This window comes from Harpegnathos saltator, unplaced genomic scaffold (genome assembly GCF_003227715.2).
Source record: "Harpegnathos saltator strain DR-91 unplaced genomic scaffold, Hsal_v8.6 scaffold121, whole genome shotgun sequence".
Taxonomy (NCBI): domain Eukaryota; kingdom Metazoa; phylum Arthropoda; class Insecta; order Hymenoptera; family Formicidae; genus Harpegnathos; species Harpegnathos saltator.
The window spans coordinates 161,593-182,023 of NW_020229897.1; the positions used below are offsets into that span (position 1 = coordinate 161,593).

Consider the following 20,431-nt stretch of genomic DNA (forward strand, 5'->3'; position numbering starts at 1 on the left):
GTTCCTGAGCAACCGAAAGTTTCGCTTGTCGTAACTGAAGTTCAATTATATCAACTGAATAGTCTTCTGCGTGCAGGCGACAGGCGGATAGGAGCAAGCAAAAGAAACAAGGAATGGGAGCGAAAAGAAATCCAACATAGCAGAAACCGTGTGTGAAAGCAGAACGAACATATACGAGTATATAGGTAACAGACACAGGATTTCCGTCATGTTGGAAATTCTATTCCTATTGTCTGTTGCGAACCAATCAGAGTGTTCAGATTGTTGAAGCTTGATTTAGTGGCGCATATTTGTACATATTGTACAAGTAGAACTCTACAGCAATACCTTAGATCATTATGACTATTCGCTGCATTTCAAGGATAAAGAAGAGAAAGATATCTGTATCTGGACGACGGACTGGATGCATTCGATGAAAACTCGTTTAATAGACATGTAAAATGTGGGGATGAATTATTGATCGATACGGTTCGTTCTCCCCCATATCTGTACGATAATACCATAAGGATACGCAAATGAAAGAGGATGCGCGGACAGAAATTGCGGCTCGCAGAGAAATACATCATCGTGTTTTCGTCATCCATAATGATCTGCGAAAGATGTGAATGAAAATATTATTATACTAATAAAATTATATGCAATACAGGTTTCTATGATTTACTTTGTTTATACACACATTAATATTGACCTCACAGCATGAATCCAAAATACAGAAAAACGTTGAATTATGTGTCGTTTGATTAGATCAATTATGAAGTCGAACGTTCCGGTTGGATGGTTCTTATCATCGTAGCGTTATTGTGCATCGATGACGATAATTTCTTGCTCCTCATTTCTACTGCCTGTTCCTATTGCCTGACATTGTGCAAGGACCTTAAATCGCGGCGAAATCAATCGCAATCGACGAAGTCGTCCAAGTCCTCGATGAGAAAAAGAGAAAAAATGTACCCTGCGCGTCCGAGTACAAAGATAAAATAAGAGCGAAGAGTAAAAAGATAACGAGCAAGGTCCCTGCCGAGAAAGTACTCGGCTGACGAACCGCGATGTGCCAAGTCACAAAGCAATCTGGAAGAGAGAGAGAGAGAGAGAGAGAGAGAGAGAAAGAGGGAGAGACTAATTCGTGCGGACAAATGAATCGAACGAATCTCGCCGCTGGCAGCCAGCAAAAACGCCCGAGAGATGTCTCAGAGTCGTCTTATTTCCTTTCTACGCTTCTTCGAGGGGCGTCTGTCGCAGAAGTTCGCGCCGTCCGTCTTCGTCGTCCCGCAAGCGGGAACCCTGCAATGAACGCGGGCCGAAGCGCGATGCTTCGTCGGTTCAACGATATGCCGTGAATCCGAAAATTGGCGCACGCATCGATCGAACGACGCATTTTCACGTATCGCAGAACTGGCAATTCACGCTTGCGGCGTAGAGAGGGTGGTGCGGCAGCAACGGGCGTTCCAATTATCATGGGAGCGACGTGTGCGCGGACAATAGACGCGGGCGCGCGCGCGCGCGCGGATGCAGTCAGCATGGCGAATCGCCGGCACTTGGCACTTGGTGCATCGTCGCCTCGGTGTGCGAACAGTCTCTGTTTACCTTGGCTCGGTTCGCCGGTCGGCGAGCCTCGCGCTCGCGATCTCCCGTCCCGCGAGGGAGCTCGTCGATCGGCGGAATCAGAGGAGATCCTGGGGAGAGGAGAGAGAGAGAGAGAGAGACCTGCTCTCTCTCTCTCTCTCTCTCTCTCTCTCTCTCCCCCTCTCTTTCTCTCTCTGAGTTTCTTCGAGTGAGATCTCGCTGAGGACGAGTGAAAATTCACTCGAAGCGCTGACGACAATTCCGCCACTCGGCGTCGCAAGAGTGTTTCACTCCGGCTTAGAGTGCATTCTTGATCCATTAGAGTGGATTAGAGTGGGTTTGCTCTTGTGACGGCTGAACGCGTCGCGGACTCGCTCTTCCATTTCGAGTGAAAATATTCACTCGACTCGATTCGCAGCGAGGGATTCTCTCGCCCGTATGAGCGGGGGAGAATCACTCCTCGAGTGAAATTTCACGCCGAGACGTTTGGAGAACGAAAGGGTTGAGGGATTAAGAGAAAAAGGAAAGAACGCGCGAATTTTCTCCTCGATCGCGTTTCTCTTTCACGTTTTCTTTCTCCTTTTCTTGTCTTCAATTCCGCGTCGGCCGAAAGTTTTCCTGTCGGCCACTGTCGTTCAATTACTCGTAAGCCAATATAGTATTTAGGGAGAGCCAGCGACCGCCTGAGAAAGCGGCGCGGCGGTCTCGGCGAGATTTTACAAAGGAAAAATATTTGCCTGTTGATTATACAGTCGACAACTCGGCGTGTGACAGCGGCCGTGTTTGAAGCAACACCGCGCGCAGGCATGATGGGTGCTCGCAAAATTCTATCTCTTTCATATCGCGGCGGATGTAATGAATGCAAACAATTCCGCGGCGGCGGCGGCGGCGGCGGCGGTAACGCAAACGCGGGAGAAACAAGTCGGTTGACAAAAGAGTTGGCGGCGCGATGTGTGCGAAAGGGAGAGAATTCTTCAATTAATGGAGTAAAGTTTCAAAGGAAAATGGCGAGAGCGCGGTGGTTTGCAGCGAGCGCGCGAGATGCCCGTGAAAAGCCGTGTTTTTCAGCATTGCCGCTTTGTTGATTCCGGAAGGAAAAACGACAACGAAAGACAGAGGGAAAGAGGGGAGGAGGGAGAGAGAAAGGCAGAAACTCTACGTCGTTAAAAACAGACCTCTCTGCGTAGATACGAGATCCCCTTTGCGAAAGCGCGAATACATTTTTTACATTTCTCAAAGTATCCTTGAGCCGACGACCTCTCCCGGTTGGATAAGTCCGCGTGTTGTGAGCTACGCGAGACAATGGCTCTGTTTTGCCATCGCTAGCCTCAATTGCGTTTTCTAATGAAGCTAAAGTAAGCTGATGATTAAAAGCGCCGAAGCGGTGTGCATCTGACAACCGGTGGACAAAAGGCAAGAAGATACTCCGTAAATTTCTCGGCTTCACTCAAGACGAACGAGAACGCGCTCGAGACGGCGACGAAGACGCCGCCCGACTCCAAGTCGCAGGAGAGTGAATGTTACCCTGGAACTTCGAGTGGACTCTTAATCCATACGAGCGAATGTTTCCAGCGACTTTCGTCGTACGAATGGAGCGTCTCACTTCGCAGATTCGCTCTTCAATTTCGAACGAAGACACTCGCTCGGCTCGACTCAAGGCGCTGAATTCCGACCTTGAGTTCGTGCGGCTCGGCCGTCACTGTATCTCCCGGCTGGGATCCCGGGTCGCTCGGCGAAATTGAAAGAGCTGAAACACCGAGCAGGATAGTTGCAACAAGTGCGGCTATAAAGAGCGGACTTAACGAGCTCCGCAGTACTTGGCGCTTCCACGCTCGTACACACATTTTTCGCGTTCGTACGCTTTTACTCCGATCGCCACGCAATTACGCGGCTTATTTGGGAAGGTGCGAGCCAATAACAATTCGAACCAACTAACATTTTTCGGCAAAATGGCTTTTGTTTCTCGATATAGTCTCCCTTCGGCTCGGTACGCTTTGTCCGTCGCTTTTCTAGTCTTCTCATTCCGTCGGTAAGGTAATTAGTTGGGTCCTGCAAAATACTCGTTTCCGGCGGCAATCATTTCACTCATCGGTCGCGAACTTTTTCCTCCCGATCGTTCTTTGTGCTCGGAAGTGAAAAAAGTCGCAGGAGGCTTCGAACGTTCTAATAATGATGCATAATATGCGCCGGTGATGATTTTTCCTTTCTGAAGATAATCGATTTAAAATAAAATTCTCTACTAAAAATTGTCTACTAACAAGGGTTATAAAGAAATAAAGAAATTTCTTGGGACGATAAGAAGGAATATTTTTACTCAAGCAATCGTAAAAAATATTTCGTTACAAGGACCTCATAATATTGCCTTATAAGGACCCGTTAAACCATTTGTAAACATATCTTATCGGGTCCTTGTCTTTCTACCCCCTACCAGGGCCCGACTAATGTTCGAGAAAAATAATCAGATCCTCATTCTCTTCGAACTCTTTTTCTCATTCTCCTCCGAACGTTCTTCGTTCGGAAGAGAAACATCAGAGTCCTATTAATTTTTCTACTCGGGTATCTCTCTAATTGTGCCGACGTCACGTCTCAACTCGGCCGTTCAATCTCTGTTCTCCTACGATCATGCTCGCGATCATTGCGCCACTTGATGTGCTCCTAATCTCGTCGGAAGGAAGAACATGCCGAAAGACATGCGTCCCGCAGACGAACGTACCGTCGCCGTTACCGTCCGCACACAACCCCCGGCCCCCGGTCTCTTCCTCTCGCGACGATATCACAGCTACAATCTTGATCTATGGATGGAGAGGAGGAAACACACCAGGTCGCCGAAAACGTCCCCCTCGCTCCTCCGACGTTCTTCCGCGCTCTTTCGACTCACGCGTACTCCGCAACCCCGCATCGCGCCCCCGCAGGGAGCAGTGACGTGCCACGAGACGAGGAATGTACCGCTGGTGGCAGCGCGGCGCGGCGCGGCGCGGCGCGGCGGCAGCAGGGGCAGCATCCGTGCGAAGCAGGTGGCGCTAACGCAGGGGCTGAGATCGCAGAGAGCGAGCTGAAGCCAGTCGGTCCCGCGCCTCACGCGTGTGCGCATCGTTCGGAACGTTTGCGTCGTGTATCGCACATACGGTGTCTCTTTCTCTCTCTTTCTCTCTCTCTCTCTCTCTCTCTCTCTCTCTCTCTCTCTCTCTCTGTCTCTCTGTCTCCTCTCCTGCTGTCTGAACGCAGCTTGCAAGAGAAAAAAAGAACCGTTCTCGCAGACTATCGACGCGACGACAGACGGTGGTACCGGTCGCCGCACGCGCTTCCCGCGATCGATTCGCGTTAGCCCTTTCTTCCGGATCCTCTTGGATCCCTTCTGGCCGTCCCTCCTGGCCCTCCTGGCTGCTCTTCGTCCGGAGTTACTCACGCATCCGCCCCCGCTGTCCACGGAGGGCGCCGGCCGAGGATGATGTGGAGGATGTGAGCGACGCGACCCGGAGCGAAGCGTCCTGGTCCGCCGGCGCGATGAAATGGTAAATACACCGTCGTCGTTTGTTCCTCTTCTCCCAGTCGAGATACGTCTCACGCGCGTGCGACTCTCTCTCTCTCTCTCTCTCTCTTTCCTCCGTTACGACTCCCTCCGTTCCGTCTCTCGCGCGGACGCGTAGCCGACCGGCGATCGTCGTTGCGTCCTCGCCGCCGGTCACGGCGATCTGTCTTTATTCCTCGCGCTTCGATCGCTCGGAGGGAAGAGTGCGCTCTCTTGTCAGCGCTCGCGATCGGCGTTCCATCGAGACGCGCGAGAGACGCCGATTGAACGAGACGATACGATGCTTTTGCTCTCTCGGAGCGCGCCTCGGTGCTCCGTTAGGCGATCGTTCTTCTTCGTGTGATGATGCGTGAGAGTAAATAAGGAAGGAAGCGTGGACGCGAGCCGAGCTTACGGTAAGCTGGGGCGATCCCTCCTCGCCGGAGGGGTTCACGAGGAATCGAGAGACGCGCGATAAAAATCGTAGCGAGCTGTTTTGCGTAAGTACACACGACCGCGCGAAATTTACACAATTATAAAAGGGTTATCTGTAATCTCTCTCCTCTCCCTTCCTCTCTCTCTCTCTCTCTCTCTCTCTCTCTCTTTCTCGCTCTCTCGCTCTCTCTCTCTCTCTCTCCTATGAGACTCGTGCGTGAAAAATAAACGACAGCTTAAAGACTTTTTAAGACACCGCGCGCTGGAAAAGGGGGAGCGAGAAAAGAGAGAGAGAGAGAGAAGGGGGGGAGACATTAGCTGAGGTTAGAAAATTTAACAAGTAAACCGCTGTCTCACCACACACACACACACACACACACATATACACGCATAGACAGGCGCATAGTAGCACAGAATGTTACTCAAGCGAAAATTGGTATACTAATTAATACCTCATTTAGGCAACGCCGCTAATCCCCGCTAATACCTCGACCTTGCGTACCAAAATTCCTTAATGAGTTCCAGCCAGTAGTTTGTATCAACGCACGGTCCCCTCGCAGAGAGCCGCTCTCCTCTCCCCCCCCCCTCCCCGTCCGCAATCAGAGATCCTTCTTTCGCGACGGCGTTACGGCGAGACAGACTGTAATTTGCCGCGTGAGAGCGGCTAATTGACGGAGAATCGCCAATCCGAGATTGGCAAATTCAGATTGTCGGTGGTCGCCGTCGGTCGCGCACGCGGTTGGCTGTAATTAAGCGAAGTTTCTTCCCGCGTGCGAGTCGTCGTCGATGTCGGACGCTCAGCTCGTTCCGATTTGCCGCGGCGGAACGTGTGCGCGTCTTCGCGCTAATTGAGCGGGACTTGGTGCGCCTCCCCCTCTGCCCGAGCGATTAATCGATAAGCACGATCGATCGCGCTGCAAAATGCGAAATCTCGCGCAGCAATCATCGGCGGGGCAATCAACGTTCACTCGCTGGAACGCGCTTCCGCACGGCCCTCGCGCCGCCGCGCCGGCTTGTCGCCGGCTGGCTGGTGATCCGGCGACGACGACACCGCGACACACACTCGGCCCCCGGATCGAGATAATTAACATCCAGCCCGGCGTGCGTTTTTAAATTCAGCCTCCGCTTTTGTCGCTGACGCTTAATTGGCGCGCGGGCCGTGCTCGAAATTCAGCGCGTGCTTCGCGCGAAACGGGGCCAATTCCATGCTCTTTGTCGGCGGTCCCTTTTAACCTTTGACCTTCGCAGCGGTATCATACATACCTCGTACATACATACATACATATGTACATATGTACATACGTACATACATATATACATAGATATATATATGTATATATATACATATCGATGCATGTATTCACGCGACATGCGGCGCGACGCCCTCGTTCCTCCGCCGCCGCCGCCGCCGCCGCCGCCGCCGCGGAAGGTAGAATCTCGCGGCTTCGGATGCATTAACATCAGAGTGAGCTTGAAAAAGCGATGTCTCCTTGCACCAGCGAGCGCTCACGCGCGTTTCCGTCGTCGCCTGGTAACTTAGTTTAAAACTACTCTTCATGCGATAGCGATTTACAGAAGCATCCGGATCTCATCGCTCCCTTTCGTTGACGGAACTCGCGCCTCTTCGTCGTTTCTGCCTACCCCCCCCCCCCTCTCTCTTTCTCTCTCTCTCTCTCTTTCTCTCGCGAGCAAGCGAGCGTGCTCAGCGATAAACAGACGCTCGCGAATTAATCGAACGGTTTAGTCGCATGCCTCTGCGATACGCGACTCGCTTTTCTCTCGTCTGACTGCGAGGCCGACGCCCTCGACGAAATTGGGGGCGGGGGAGGGGAGGGGGAAGGGAAGGAAGGAAGATACCGGAGACGTCGGAATTGGCAAGAGATAGAATAGAGGATTCGATTCGCAGCTGTCGCGACTCGCGCCACGCGCGCGAGTCGCGAAACGCGAATTCGGCAATCGCGGCTTTAAACGCGCTCCGCGCGAGGCAGCTCTTCGCGGAGCGCGAAGAATCGTCGCGAGGGATTCGGCGCGCGACGCGTGTGTAATATTCACAGCTCGCTCACTGCGGATTGTTCCCGCTGCTTTGCGCTCGCTCGCGGTGGCGGGCGGCGGCGGCGGCGAGAGAGCCAACGCGTTTAACTCGAAAGCTCCAACGCAATTTCAACGTCGGCGTCGACGATGCGCATCAACAAAACTTCTACCACGCGCGCGCGCGCGCGCGCACCGACGAGTTGAGTCCTTCGATTACATTCGGCGTCCTCGTCGCGGAATCTCCCGCGATGCGAATGCGCGATGAGAAAGTGGCTGTCGTCTGGAAAACCGTCGATATTTATCCCAATGGAGAGAGAGGCGCGAGTCGTGCAACTGGCACGTTTCACGGGTTCTACTTTATTATTTCGGGGGGGTCTCAGCTTTATTCGGAACAAACTCGCGTGAACGTTTAATCATGACATCGGTAGAAACGGACATTACTCGCGCGAGACCAGTTTGCGAGCGAAAAATTCTCGGCGGTGAATGGCGGCGGATGCGTCCGTCGTCCGTCGTATCTCGCTCTCTTTCTTCGCGTCTAAACATAAACCATGACTCCGAGATTCTTCGCAAGTTTGTGCAATCGGGGATCATGCCGGCGGCGGGGGGAGGGGGGGGGGAGAGGGGAAGGAGCAGGGAGGAGTCCGCCTCGAAGAGTAATAGTCCGAGCGTCCGTCAAACATATAGTAATGGTTGATGAAACGCCCTTGGGGCGTTGTCTTGTCTTGCCGGCGAACGGACTATTAATTTAAAGTTGGCTTTAATTCAAGACTAATCTCTCACGCCGGCTCGGCCGCCGACGGACGACGACGGCGTGTAGCTGCATCGCCGAAATTCCCCTCCTCGTGGGACCGACGACGCGCGTCGTGTGGTCGCGTTGTTTCCGAGTGCGCGCGCGTTTTTTTTAACGCGCGACTTTTTACGAGCGCGAAGCGAAGCACGCCATAAACCGAGCTGAGTCGGGTCGAGGTCGTACCGGATCGGCGAGTGCTATCACCTCGCATCGGTTTTAATGGATTCAAGCGCGAACGACGACAAACGCGCCCAACGGACGACGCGATATCCAGGTGCGGCGGCGGCGGCGGCGGCGGCGGCGGTGACAATTAAAACGGCGTATCTCCGCGCCGCCGAGATCGGCGCCGCGTGTGTTTTATCGGACCGGCCGATTGATTTTGCAAATTGCGGATCAATCGGATCGCACCGTTGACGCCGGGATCGACGCGACGCGATCGGGTTGACATTGACACCGCGATGAGACTTTGTTTTGACACTTTGACGGCCGCCGTCGCGTGTACGCGGCGAGGCTTCACTCCGCCAGCGACCGTCGCTTAATGAAAAAGTGCCTGTCGATGATGATAGCCTGTAATTATATATCGCCGTGTGTGTATGTGTGTGTGTTATGAGATATTATTTAATATATAATCTATTATAATATCCTGTATCATAAATATTGCAATGCAACGTCATTTACATATTTATTAACAGTACGGAATTGTTAACGGAAAAAAGAATTTATGCGCGTATTTTAGGATTTTATCATTAGGAGAGAGAAAATATGACTTGCGCAAACAATTATTAGCGAGAGGAATATGATTAAAAAATTATAATGCTGAAATAACAATGAACTGAAATGGTCGCAACGAGAGAGAGAGAGAGAGAGTTCCGTACTTTGAGCGAGAAGATAAATTTACGAATTTTCGTGTGAGAATACGAAATCCTCTCTTTCGAGGCGCGATTTAAAGCAGTGATTTTCAACCGGCGTGCCGCGAAAATTTTCAAGAATTTCAATTGTTATCTTTTTCTCACAGATCATAACAAATTGTTTCGTTTTATTTTTTCGCCGTGACGGCGCATTTTGTCCGTGTTAATAAATAAACCAAAAGAGGCACATTCTTTCTTATCCTTTTTTTTATCATCATAATTTAAGTATGCCGCGGAAGTTGAACTGTAAGTTCAAGTGTGAGGTAAGAAAAGTTGAGAAACACTGGTCTGAAGCGAAGTCCGCCGATGAGGCAGGCGAAAATAATTTTCCGCGTCCGCCGAGCCGCTAATTGTCGAGCACGGTTGCGTCAACTGTCCTCCCCTCGCTTCCCGCGCGCGCTGTCTTCTTCATCGCTTCCCGCGACTTCTTCGCGAATTATTACTCGCCCGCAGATTCGTCCGCGCGGCGTTCCTTCTCTTTGCGACGCTCGCGCGGTGGTGCGAGCGATCCGCGCGTTTGCGGGCTCGTTTCTGCGCCCCGTAAACGTCACTTTCATTCGCCGCTGTCGCTCTCGCTTTGTGCATCCATCTCGACGACGAGTGTCACCTGCGCCCGCGATATTCCCGGGCACGATTGGCGAATCCGTCCGCCGTCATCGTGAATGAAGAGCCGCACCGCCGCGCTCTGCGGAAGTCGTTTTTACGTACGGGCGAGCGCAGTAACTGCTTAGCGAGGTAACGGAATTCCAACAGGTTGTTGATTCAGTACGCCGCTCTATTATCTTCGCTCTAAATTGTCGGAAAAGAAGAAACTCTCTCCCCCTCTCCCGTGATGGCCGCAAGAACACTTACTCGGCGATTTTGGCGAACTTTTCGCCAGTGTTTCGGAAGACTCGGCGGAGGTGTTCGATCCCCCCACCGAGCTTTCGAACTTCGCGGAAAATATCTTCGCTCTCGTATCGTTACGAGAAAATAAGCGGGAACAAGTTCGCGTTCGCAAAGTGCGCAGAGGGATTCAACTCTGGAGGAAGCGGGTTTAAATTTCTCCGCGCGCGCACAATACTTATGCAAATCTAGTGTTTCGCGAAAAATTAATGCAGGAAAGGCGTCGATGATAAATAAGATAAACTTTACAAATTTGCAAGAACAGAGAGAAGGCAGTGAGCTCGATTTAGCGGAAACTGTGCCGGACCGGAATTCAGTTCCCACGTCAGTTCAGTTTCTCCTTTTTCCCCCTCTCTCCCTTCTCCCCTCTGGATGCTTATGTACTTCTTCAAATTTATTCTTCCATGACACCACGGCGAGCGCGGTTTTACGCACATCCTGTTCCCGTCCGTATAAATTACGATATTCCCGCGGGTCGAACGAGTGAGCGAAACGCGGCCGCTCTCGTCCAGAGAGAGAGAGAGAGAGAGAGAGAGAGAGGAGAGACCGAGCGTGTTGCGCACGTTCGGACACGAGTTACTCGTCTCTTTCTCTTCGCGTCTCTTTTTCGCGGGAAATCGCCCGTAGTTTTCTATCGTAGGAATTAGGGTGATGCACACACAGGTGAGCGCGTGCGCTATTTTTGCGCTGTTCTCACGGTGCCGCTCGCGCCGGGACAATAATCGGCTTTCGCGAGATACGATGAGGACCCGTTTACGCAAGTTGCGCGATATATCGCCGTTGCTGCAGTTTTACTGGTGCAGAGTGCTTAAAGCTTTGACCCATCCCATCCCAAATATCGGCGATCAAATCCCGCGATAGCTATGGGCGTTCGGATGAACCTCATGTCTCTGCCTTGCCTTCGAAAGAACAAAAAGGATATAAAGGGACAAACGGGTCGATTGACATCTTCCGGCTCTGCGAATTGATGAATCTTCGGCTAACGCGAAACACTCCGATCGGCGGTTGCCGTCGATTGTCCGTCGCAACGCGCGGCGCGTGGAGCGAAGAGAAATTGGTCAGTAAAATCGCAGTTATTCTCGTTGTTTCGGCAGGAAAACAAGTTGACGATGAAGGGAACGAAAGGGAAAAAAGATTTACAACAAATCTATTGCGCGCGAGAGTGTGAGAGAGTGAGCGAAAGCCGCGGAGATTATCAGCGTGCGCAACATTTAAAATTTATATCGCGGTCTTTTTTCGCGCTGATTCGAAGAAAGACGGAGGGAGACGGCGGACGCGCGCGCGAAATCAACAACCTGTTGAAAGCCGGTTCTTTTCGGCTTTGAGTTTGTGCAAACGCCGCGCCGCGCGGCCGACCCGAATTCCGAATTCGAGCGAGCGAGCAAGCGACGCTCCGGAAAATTCTGCCGGCTAACTAGGGATGTCGATTTTTTTTCAAACAGATCGATTTAAGGGGACTGGAGGGTCAGATTGCTGAGAAATCGTGCTTGTTTTTGATAATATTTTGTGACAAACTGAATAAATGTGCGAGAATGAAAATTTTAGGTATAGTTATACAACATACGAAGAGTAGAAAAATTTTGTTTATTAGCAAATACTCGTATAAATATACAATATATATGAGATACACTCTCCTTTTTTTTTTCTAATTATCGTTTTTGCAGTAATATCTCGACTCTCGGTGGTCCGATCAGAGCGAATTTTAGCTAGAAATCTTGAGGAGGCTTATCATTATCCGGTGAGCCACTAGAAAAAAAATCGAACAAAATTAACAAAATGGCAGCTATTATTAGGAAAAAATTCAAATTTTTCAGTTCTTTTACAATAAAAAAATTAATATCTCGAAATGCAATATTTTGACGGAGTTGTCCATGGTTCACCTGAGAGCCACATGAACAAATATTATTGCTTTAAAATTTCAAATTGATACGAAGCTCAGTTTCGGAGAAATCACTGCAAAAAGTTGAACAATAAAATTTCGAGAAACACGCGTTTAGAATTTCAGTTGGACGTATATTTATATGAGTATTTGTTTAAAAACAAAATTTTTCTATTCTTCATATGTTATATAAATATATGTAAAATTTTCATTCTTGCACATTTATTCAGTTCGTCACAAAATCATTATCAAAAACAAGCACGATTCTTATCTGTAATCTGACCCTTCAGTCCCCTTAAAGATCGATTGGAATCGCGAAGAAAAGAATCGATCTTTAAAAAATCGGTTTGTAAAGTATCGATTCCAGAAAATCGATCTTTTAGGTTCCGATTAATCGATCTTCGATTAACTCTTTAATGGCTGCTGGTAACCATAGTTACCAGAAACGCACTTAAGAATCTATAATTTAGTCAAAAAAGGAGATATTTTCGTTTTCTTTGCACCACTGTAAAGGTGAAGGTTCTTCTTCTAAAAAATGGTATATAGATTGTGTGCAGATTCGGTTTAGTCTGTTTTTAGCTCAGTTTTAATGATAACATGTTTTGTTTGTCAAACTCCAAGCAGGCATAGTTAGCATTGTTACTGACATCTAGAAGTGCACTAATAAATGAATAGAATATAAGTGTTACAACAAGCACATGCCTGTTAAAGAAAACAGTAAAAGACGTTCTCAATTGTGCAGCTCGAAAGGGAAGCAAAGCAGGTGCGCAAAACTAATTTGCAACACCTGCAAAATTCCCCTCTGCATCTCTCGATGCTTTATGCGATTCCATTTCGGGTAAATAAAGATCAAGTTCCGAATATGAGTTTTATGTTTCGAGCAATTTTTCCAACCATTAGGTATGATACAAAATTATTAAAACTAAGAAAAAAAATTTAACCGATCAGGCGTATCTTTCGCTTCTGGGAGTAGTAGTTTCTGCTTGGAAAGGTAGTTCCTCGTAGATATAAAATTCTGATATTTTCTTCGGTTATCCCTACTTATAGAGTCTCGGTTCGAAAAAACTCAAATTTTATTCTTAAAACACTTATAAAAAAAGTCGGGCGTTAAAGGGTCAAGTCGATTTAAAATCGGCATCCCTACGGCTAACTGCAAACGCGCGCGCGTCCATGTCGCGCGAAGATACACCGCGCCTTTGCCTGGATTAACCGTGTCGAGTGTATACTCGACGTGCGCACGTGCCCCCCCCCTCTCGACTGAATCCTCCCCGCCTTTTTTACGATCGCGAGTCCGTCCCGCGGGACGAACGTGTGTGCACGCGACGCACAAGCAAATGTGACTTTTACGCCCCTATGGCGGCCATGAATATGCATTGCCGCTTAATGATATTCCGCGCGCGCGCCGCGCATTTGCGAGCGATTTTCTTACGCGGGTAGATTCGAATCTCAAACAGCCGCCGACGGCGCGCGGCGCGCGCGAAAACGCTCGATCGTTAAGCTCGAAATTCAAGGGCTCGCCCGGAAAATGAGGTGGCAAGAAGGGAGGGGGGGCGGGAGGAAGAGGAAGAGGGCACGGCGTTAAACGCCGCGATCCACTATCGATCTTCGTTATCGCGCATCGTCTTCGTGACGCGAAAGCGAAGTGTCGCCGCGGCGGCATGCGGAAGCAGTCGCTCATCGCTCCGGCGGGTGTAATTCTCAGGTTTCGGGGAGTCGATCGCGAAATTGAGAAACGGCGCACAGCCTCGGCGATTCCGCGCCAAGCGATTTCGCGCCAAGCGATAATGAAGCAACAAGCAAGCAAGCGACGCACGGCTGCTGACTGCAGCGACATTTTCACCGTGCATTCAACATGGTTCTCTCGGCTCTGACGCTCAGCCATGTTCAGGACAATGAGCCTCTCCAAGAACAGGAAGTCGGCCGCGCGCGGCCGATTCGTTTCATGAGGAAGGAAAACAAAACCCTCCGCGCGCACTTCTGATATCGAGAAGTGCCCGCTCGGACTCTCCGTCGACTTTGCGCCTCTCTCCCGATCTTCCCCTCTCTTTCCTCTTTGCGCGAACTTTCAGCGCGCGACCACCAGAAGCTCCTCTCTTTTCTTTTTCTCTCTTCTCCCTCCCTCCCTCCCTCCCTCTTTCTCTCTCCCTCTCTCTCTCCCTCTCACCTCCTTTCTCCTCCCGGCCGCGTCGCCTTTACCCCCTTCGCTTGTTCTCTCTTTCTCCTTCTCCATTCCTCCCTCCCCCTCTCTCCCTCCCCTCTCTCTCTCTCTCTCTCTCCCTCTCTCCTTCTCTCTGTCTTTCCCTCGTTTTCCGAACCCTCTTCAACCCTGCTCAAGGTCAACCACCAACGGAGGATGCGTTACCATAGCGACGCACGAGCCCAGCGTGACGTGCCGCCCATTTCCATCTCTTTCCCGTCCGCGACGCACGTGCCTGTGCGTCCTCCCGATGCTGGGCGACATGGCAGCGGTGTCCTCGTCGAAGAATGAGGCGTTGCATAATTTCGACAATGCCTCAGCGAGCACGTCGCCGCGTCCGACGAGGGTTGCTAACGGTACGGGCAAGTTAGACGTCGTCCGTCGTCTCCGCGCCCTGCAACCGCGATAACTTTGTACCGAGCTGTGTAACGTAACCCCCTTACACCTACACACATACACACACACACACACACACACACGTACGTACCCGCATACATACATTCGTGTGTACAACTAGTACTCTCAATTACCGGCGACAATGTAACCGAAGCGGCTTGTCACGTCGTATTGTGAGTGAGAACGCGCCAATAGGTAAACCGCAAAATTGCATTTCCAGAGATTACGCGCACGACTGGGGAGGGGAGGGGGAGGGAATCGAGGCAGGGGCGAGGACACGCAGAGTCACATTGTCCGCGACGGTTCGTCGGGTTCGGGAAAAAGCGTGCTCGTCGTTGACGCGATTGACGTCGCGGCCGTTCGCGAAGAACAACGTCTGTTCTTCCTCTCCCCCCCCTCCTCCTCCTCCTCCTCCCCGTCTCCCTCTCTCTCTCTTTCTCTCTCTCTCTCTCTCTCTCTCTTCCTCATGCGCGGAGCGCATGTACAATTAATACGGCTCGCGTATCGCGTCGAGCGGAGACAAAAAGATGAGAAAAGTCATGGGTCGCAGGCGACGAGAGGGAATTAACGCGAGCGCAGCTAATTGCGTTTCTCCCAGGCCGTTAACGAGGCTCGCGCTCGCGCGGCGCGAGGCGATTTCACTTGGCGGCTCGCGCCTTCCGCGAAGATCCTCCACGTGGATCTTCAGCGCTGCCGTCATTGAATCGGGATTATGCGCGATATGTTACTTGGCGTGCCGTTCGTTGCCAGCAGTTTCGCAACTCGGCTACGCGCCGCGAGGTAACTAGCTCGGCGGCGGAGGGAGCATGCCGTTGACATCGCGAATGCCAAGCGACTACCATCTGTAGGAACGTTCGTTAAAAGCCAATCTATCGCGGCCCTCGCCAGCGGCCAGCCGCCGCGCCGCGCCGAGGAAGTTTCATTTGTCTCGCGGGGGACGCGGGGAGACGCGATGGATTGGGAGACGGCATTTCGATGCCGTGCGAGAGATTAGCACGATTAACCCATTTGCATCACTCACTCGACTAAATATCAGCAGCTAACTTGAAAAATCAGATACGCTCAATCAGAGAGACAGTCGGCCTGTCACTTGAATCACCGCCTTCATTAACGCATACGATTGGCGAGAAATGGACGTCGAGCGTTATTATTCCGCAGTCGGTGATAAGTGAACGTCGTGGCTCGCGGATTATTCCGCGAATCGTGGCTGGTGATAAGTGACAATCATTATGTGCGGCTTGTGCCCGGTTTCTTCACACCTCCCAGTAGCGATCTTCCGGATAATGATGATATCCGTCAGATAACTGAAAATTCGGTTTCTTCACTGAAACCTCTTTACGTTACGTATCTAACAGATTATTCTTCATGCTATTCTTCATGCTAGTAGCTTTTGACACAAAATGTATTAGAAATTTGCTATAAATCACCGTATTCTGCCAGCGACATATTCTTCTCCGGGCTAGTATTAACTGATTAAAGTAATTTCCACAGTATTAATAATCTTGAAAATTGTTCGGTTTATTTCTTATTGTGTGTAGGGTCTTCTTTTCACAAATTCCTCATCATCATCATCATTATCATCAGATTCAAAAATATTAATATTCATGAGTAACAAATCCGTGTTGTGTTTTCATAAAAATAGCAACAGCAAACAGCAGACTATGTATTATTGTAATTTTTTAATTATGTCACGGCACTGGGATTTATATCTGCCAGATATCCGCTACTTCAGGTACCGGATAAGTTTACCTGTCGGATTTTTAACTTAACAAAGGTGAAGAAAACCGATTCTGCCAGATATCTCATGAATAAAGTTATCGACAACTTAGGTGAACAACTAGAGGTGAAGAAATTGGCCATTAATTATGGGCTTAAGGGTGCGAATGGGTTAAACGACGTTGGATGAAGATCGGCTCACCGATTGTTGCACCGATTGTTTCCTCACGACGTTTCAACGATGATTTTCATGCACGCGCGATGCACGTGCCGCATGCTTCGTCCTGGAGATGCCACTGACTCGATGCCGAGCGGACTCGCAGCGGACGTTCCAGTTCGCATTCGGAGAGTGTATATTGCACGTACTTGGCGCAATCTCGCGGAATTATTCGAAGAGTTCCGTTGAATCATGAAGATGATAAAACTCGGGCTCGTGTTTAACAACGCGCTCGTTTGTCTTGCGAGGAATGTCTTGGAGACGTCATTTCAATGCGGCGGACTAACACGCCGCACGCAAAATGCGCCGGACGTGGTAGAAGTTTTAATACAGTTAGGTCGACATCCTCGAGGCGTTTTTTCGAAAAAAAAGAAGAAGAAGAAGAAAAGAATGGGAGAATTTTTCTTCTACGATGTTACAGTTTGCTCCGAATGTAATTTACATTCGCGGACTAACAAATTGATAAAATTCGAGGGAGACGATGAGGGGCGCAAAGTCTTTTGAATGCAAAGCGAAAGTGGAGAACGCAGAGAAGAAGGAGCGACAGAGAAGGCAGTTAATCTTTTCGCTCTGCGAAAAGAAGGTGCGTGTTCGAAAAATTGCCGCTTACGTACGAAGAACGTACAATAGTACACGCGAGACTGATTGATTGCGTTCAGCAAAACCAGAAAAAGCTGCTTCGCAACCTGTTATAAAATTCATAATTCTAATTGGTGTATGCTCTGAAATTTAGCTGAATCTAAGAGCATGCACCGATTAGATTCACGAATTTTACAACAGTTGCGAAGCAACTTTCTCTGCTGAACCAGTAGCCAGCCAAAGTGCTGTCGACGAGACGTATCTGTTTGTTTTTTTTTTTTTCTTTTGCAACGGTAAGACGCCTCCATCAGTTTTCTTCAAACCATCATTGGAGACGGGAATATCGGAACAATTAATAATTTCAGCGTGATTCGTGTAGCGTATCGTCGTATATTTTAAATACTTTATTCATTAATTAAACTAACTCATAGGTAAATATTCGCTTCGTTTGAGCCGTTGTAATATCTTTACATTTCGCATCGAGATAATTTCTGCTTATTCTTTTACGGACCAATTATCGAAAGATGGCGGAGAACCAAAGGACTCGAAACAATGTTTTTCCGAGCGATAGCGAAGACGTCGTCTCGTTTTCAGAAGAATCGAAGAAGGAACAAGAAGAGAGAATCTTACGCACTTCGTATGTTAGTACGGACGTTGTCAATGACGCGCTCCGTCCACGAGCGGTCATTCATGAAAAATCTGACATCTGATTCCTGAATGCCATTCGGGAGAGAGTACACAGTGCGTGGCTGCGCAGTAGAGGGGGGAAGTCAAGCTCGGACGAGTGAGGGGCTGCTTGTCCAATTTCACTCCGCTCCGCGGAGAGTATATCAAATCTCGCGCACACAGCAGCCGCTTTGGCGGGCAAGTAGCGGGGAAATCGCGGGAGAACGAGGCGGAACAACAATGAGGTGCGAACAACGAGAAAGCGCTGCTCGCGCGGTTCGTTACGGTCTCGGGCATGTCCGAAACTCGCGCGACAGAACGGAATTATTGCTCGGCACCATTTTTGCATATTTTCGACCAGATTTTCGGCGTATTCTAAAGTAATAAAGAACGCCATATTGTTTTTACTTTTATGCACAGCTGCTTAAAAGTAAAGACACGCTTTCCTTTAAGTTTCCTTTAAGTTTCATCTTAAGGCACGACCACATACTTTCGATGGGATTTGCGTCTGGAGAGAATGCCGGCCAATCCATCATAGTTATGCCACTTTCGAGCTTTCCTGACAGCAGCGGTTTTTTCATGCTGGACCGAAATGGTGGTGATACCACGTCATTTTCATGCAGCCGGCTTCTGATCCGGCTATTAAGCGAGATATGTTGACCTCTTCGGCGGAGACTTTTACTTTGGCCTAACGCGCAGGGTGAGACTGCTGGGATTCGTCTGAGAGAGACACAAGATCGCTTTGTCCTGCTTCGGAGTCGTTGCATGAGACAGCCCTCTTTCTGGGCGGGTCGTCAACATTTCCATCGATTTTAAATCTATTTACTCACTTTCTTACGAAAGTCTCTGACTTTTCAATTGCTCCCAGCAGTTGCTGCGATTGTTAATTTTGGTCCTTTAGAATGGTTAATAAGAAACACCGCCTCCTAACCGCTTCAGATATTTTACACTCATTTTTAGAAATAACGTTTACTCTTAACGACTACTCAACGCAACTTTTTGTATGTGATGTACACCCATGGTAATCGATTCTGTCCCTTGGAAATTTTCACATACTGAGTAGTGACTACGTTTCTACACTACTCACAGTCCATGCACGATTAATAAAATAACTAAAACTTACGCTCGCTTATGAAGGATTGAGGCCTGGTCTATAATAGATGTTGTAAGCTGTAAGCCGTAAGAACTGGCTAATTATAGCCGATTATTTTTATAATAATTGTGATCAACGTCAATTCTTACGGCTTACAACTTACGACACGTATTGTAGACCAGGCCTCAATCCTCCATAAGCCAGCGTAAGTTTTAGTTATTTTATTAATCGTGCATGGACTGTATGAGTAGTGTGGAAACGTAGTCACTTCTCAGTTTGTGAAAATTTCCAAGGGACAGAATCGATTACCGTGGGTGCACACTGCGCAAAAGAAGTTAGTTTCCAGATTCAAACGGGTACATAGGGTAGATAAGGTGCTACTATGATTTTCTACAAAAATATCACCCACACTTTCTTGTTGAACAGGCTGTATGTGCGAGCTGAGGCTCGTCGAATTTATGCGAGCGCATAAATCCCGCGAAGGCCGCGCGCGACCGGCCGACGTGAAAAATTTTTAACAACCGCGTCCATACGTATGCATTTGCGGTCGCGCCGAGAGAGTGAAAAAACTCTCGCGTGTCATTTCCGCGGTTGCAACTCTCGCGGCTCGCGGAAACGGCGAGAGGCGGAAGATAGGTCGCGCGCTCTCGCGCGACGAGAAGCGTCGTCGTGCGCGAAGTGATACATCTTTTATTCAGTTTTCTTTTTGACACGCTCCGCTCGCCGCCCCTTCGTCGTGCAGATTTGTCTCCGGCGTCTCGTGAGCGCTCCAGTTCACTTTTCCAGCTGGGGGGACAACTCGAAGGCAACAGAAAGATAGGAGAGCGAAAGGGGCAGGGGGGAGGGAGTAGAAAGTGCAAGATCGGCCACCGATGGCGAACGCGATCCAACGAGGCGCGAATACATTGCAAACCCGCACCAGGAAAAATGTATTGTTGCGTGAACCAAAATTTTGTTATAACAACAAAATAATTTGGTTAAAATATGCCTAAAAAGACTGTTTAGTTCCTGAATACAAATATCTTGTTTGATTACGGTTTGTTCGTATAACGTAATACTTTTGTTACAGCAACTAAAAAGCTTGAGCTATTGCTTTAACTTTTGTTAAAAATACTACAATTTTTTCTTAATATATAAAATCTAAATTTTAGTGCACAGAAAGACAAAGTAGTATCCATTGGGCATTATTTTAGTTTATGTAAAATAATATTTCGTTATTATGTAATTTTTATGGATAAAATAACTAAAATGCTTAATTTTTATATATGAGGTCTAAGAACAAAATCGTTTGACCCAGAGAACAAAGCAGAAAAATATATTTAGTTGAGACAACTAAATATTTTGTTATATGAAACAAGATATTTGGTTGCTATTAAAAAATGCCTCAACTAAACAGTTTTGTTAGAGATACTAAATTCTCTTTCCCAGTGCGAGTGTGTTATTTCGACGCGTATAAGCTGAAGCTTCCTTTACGCGTATCTTGTCTTGTCTGAAATCACGTCGTTTAACGCGTTTAAAACGCGTCAAGCGATATCGAGATGCATCAAATGACGTGATTTCAGACAAGACAA

General features: G+C 49.0%; 1 protein-coding gene across 3 annotated transcripts in view; it reads left to right on the top strand.

The window, feature by feature from the left end:
- The first annotated feature begins 4,728 nt into the window (after positions 1-4,728).
- Positions 4,729-20,431, top strand: part of Dgk (diacyl glycerol kinase 1) — a 136,259-nt gene continuing 120,556 nt past the window's right edge. For all 3 annotated transcript variants that reach the window (XR_003113971.1, XM_025305622.1, XM_025305628.1), the window contains exon 1: positions 4,729-5,072. The gene's annotated coding sequence lies outside the window, so the exon portion shown is untranslated. The remainder of the gene's footprint in view (positions 5,073-20,431) is intronic.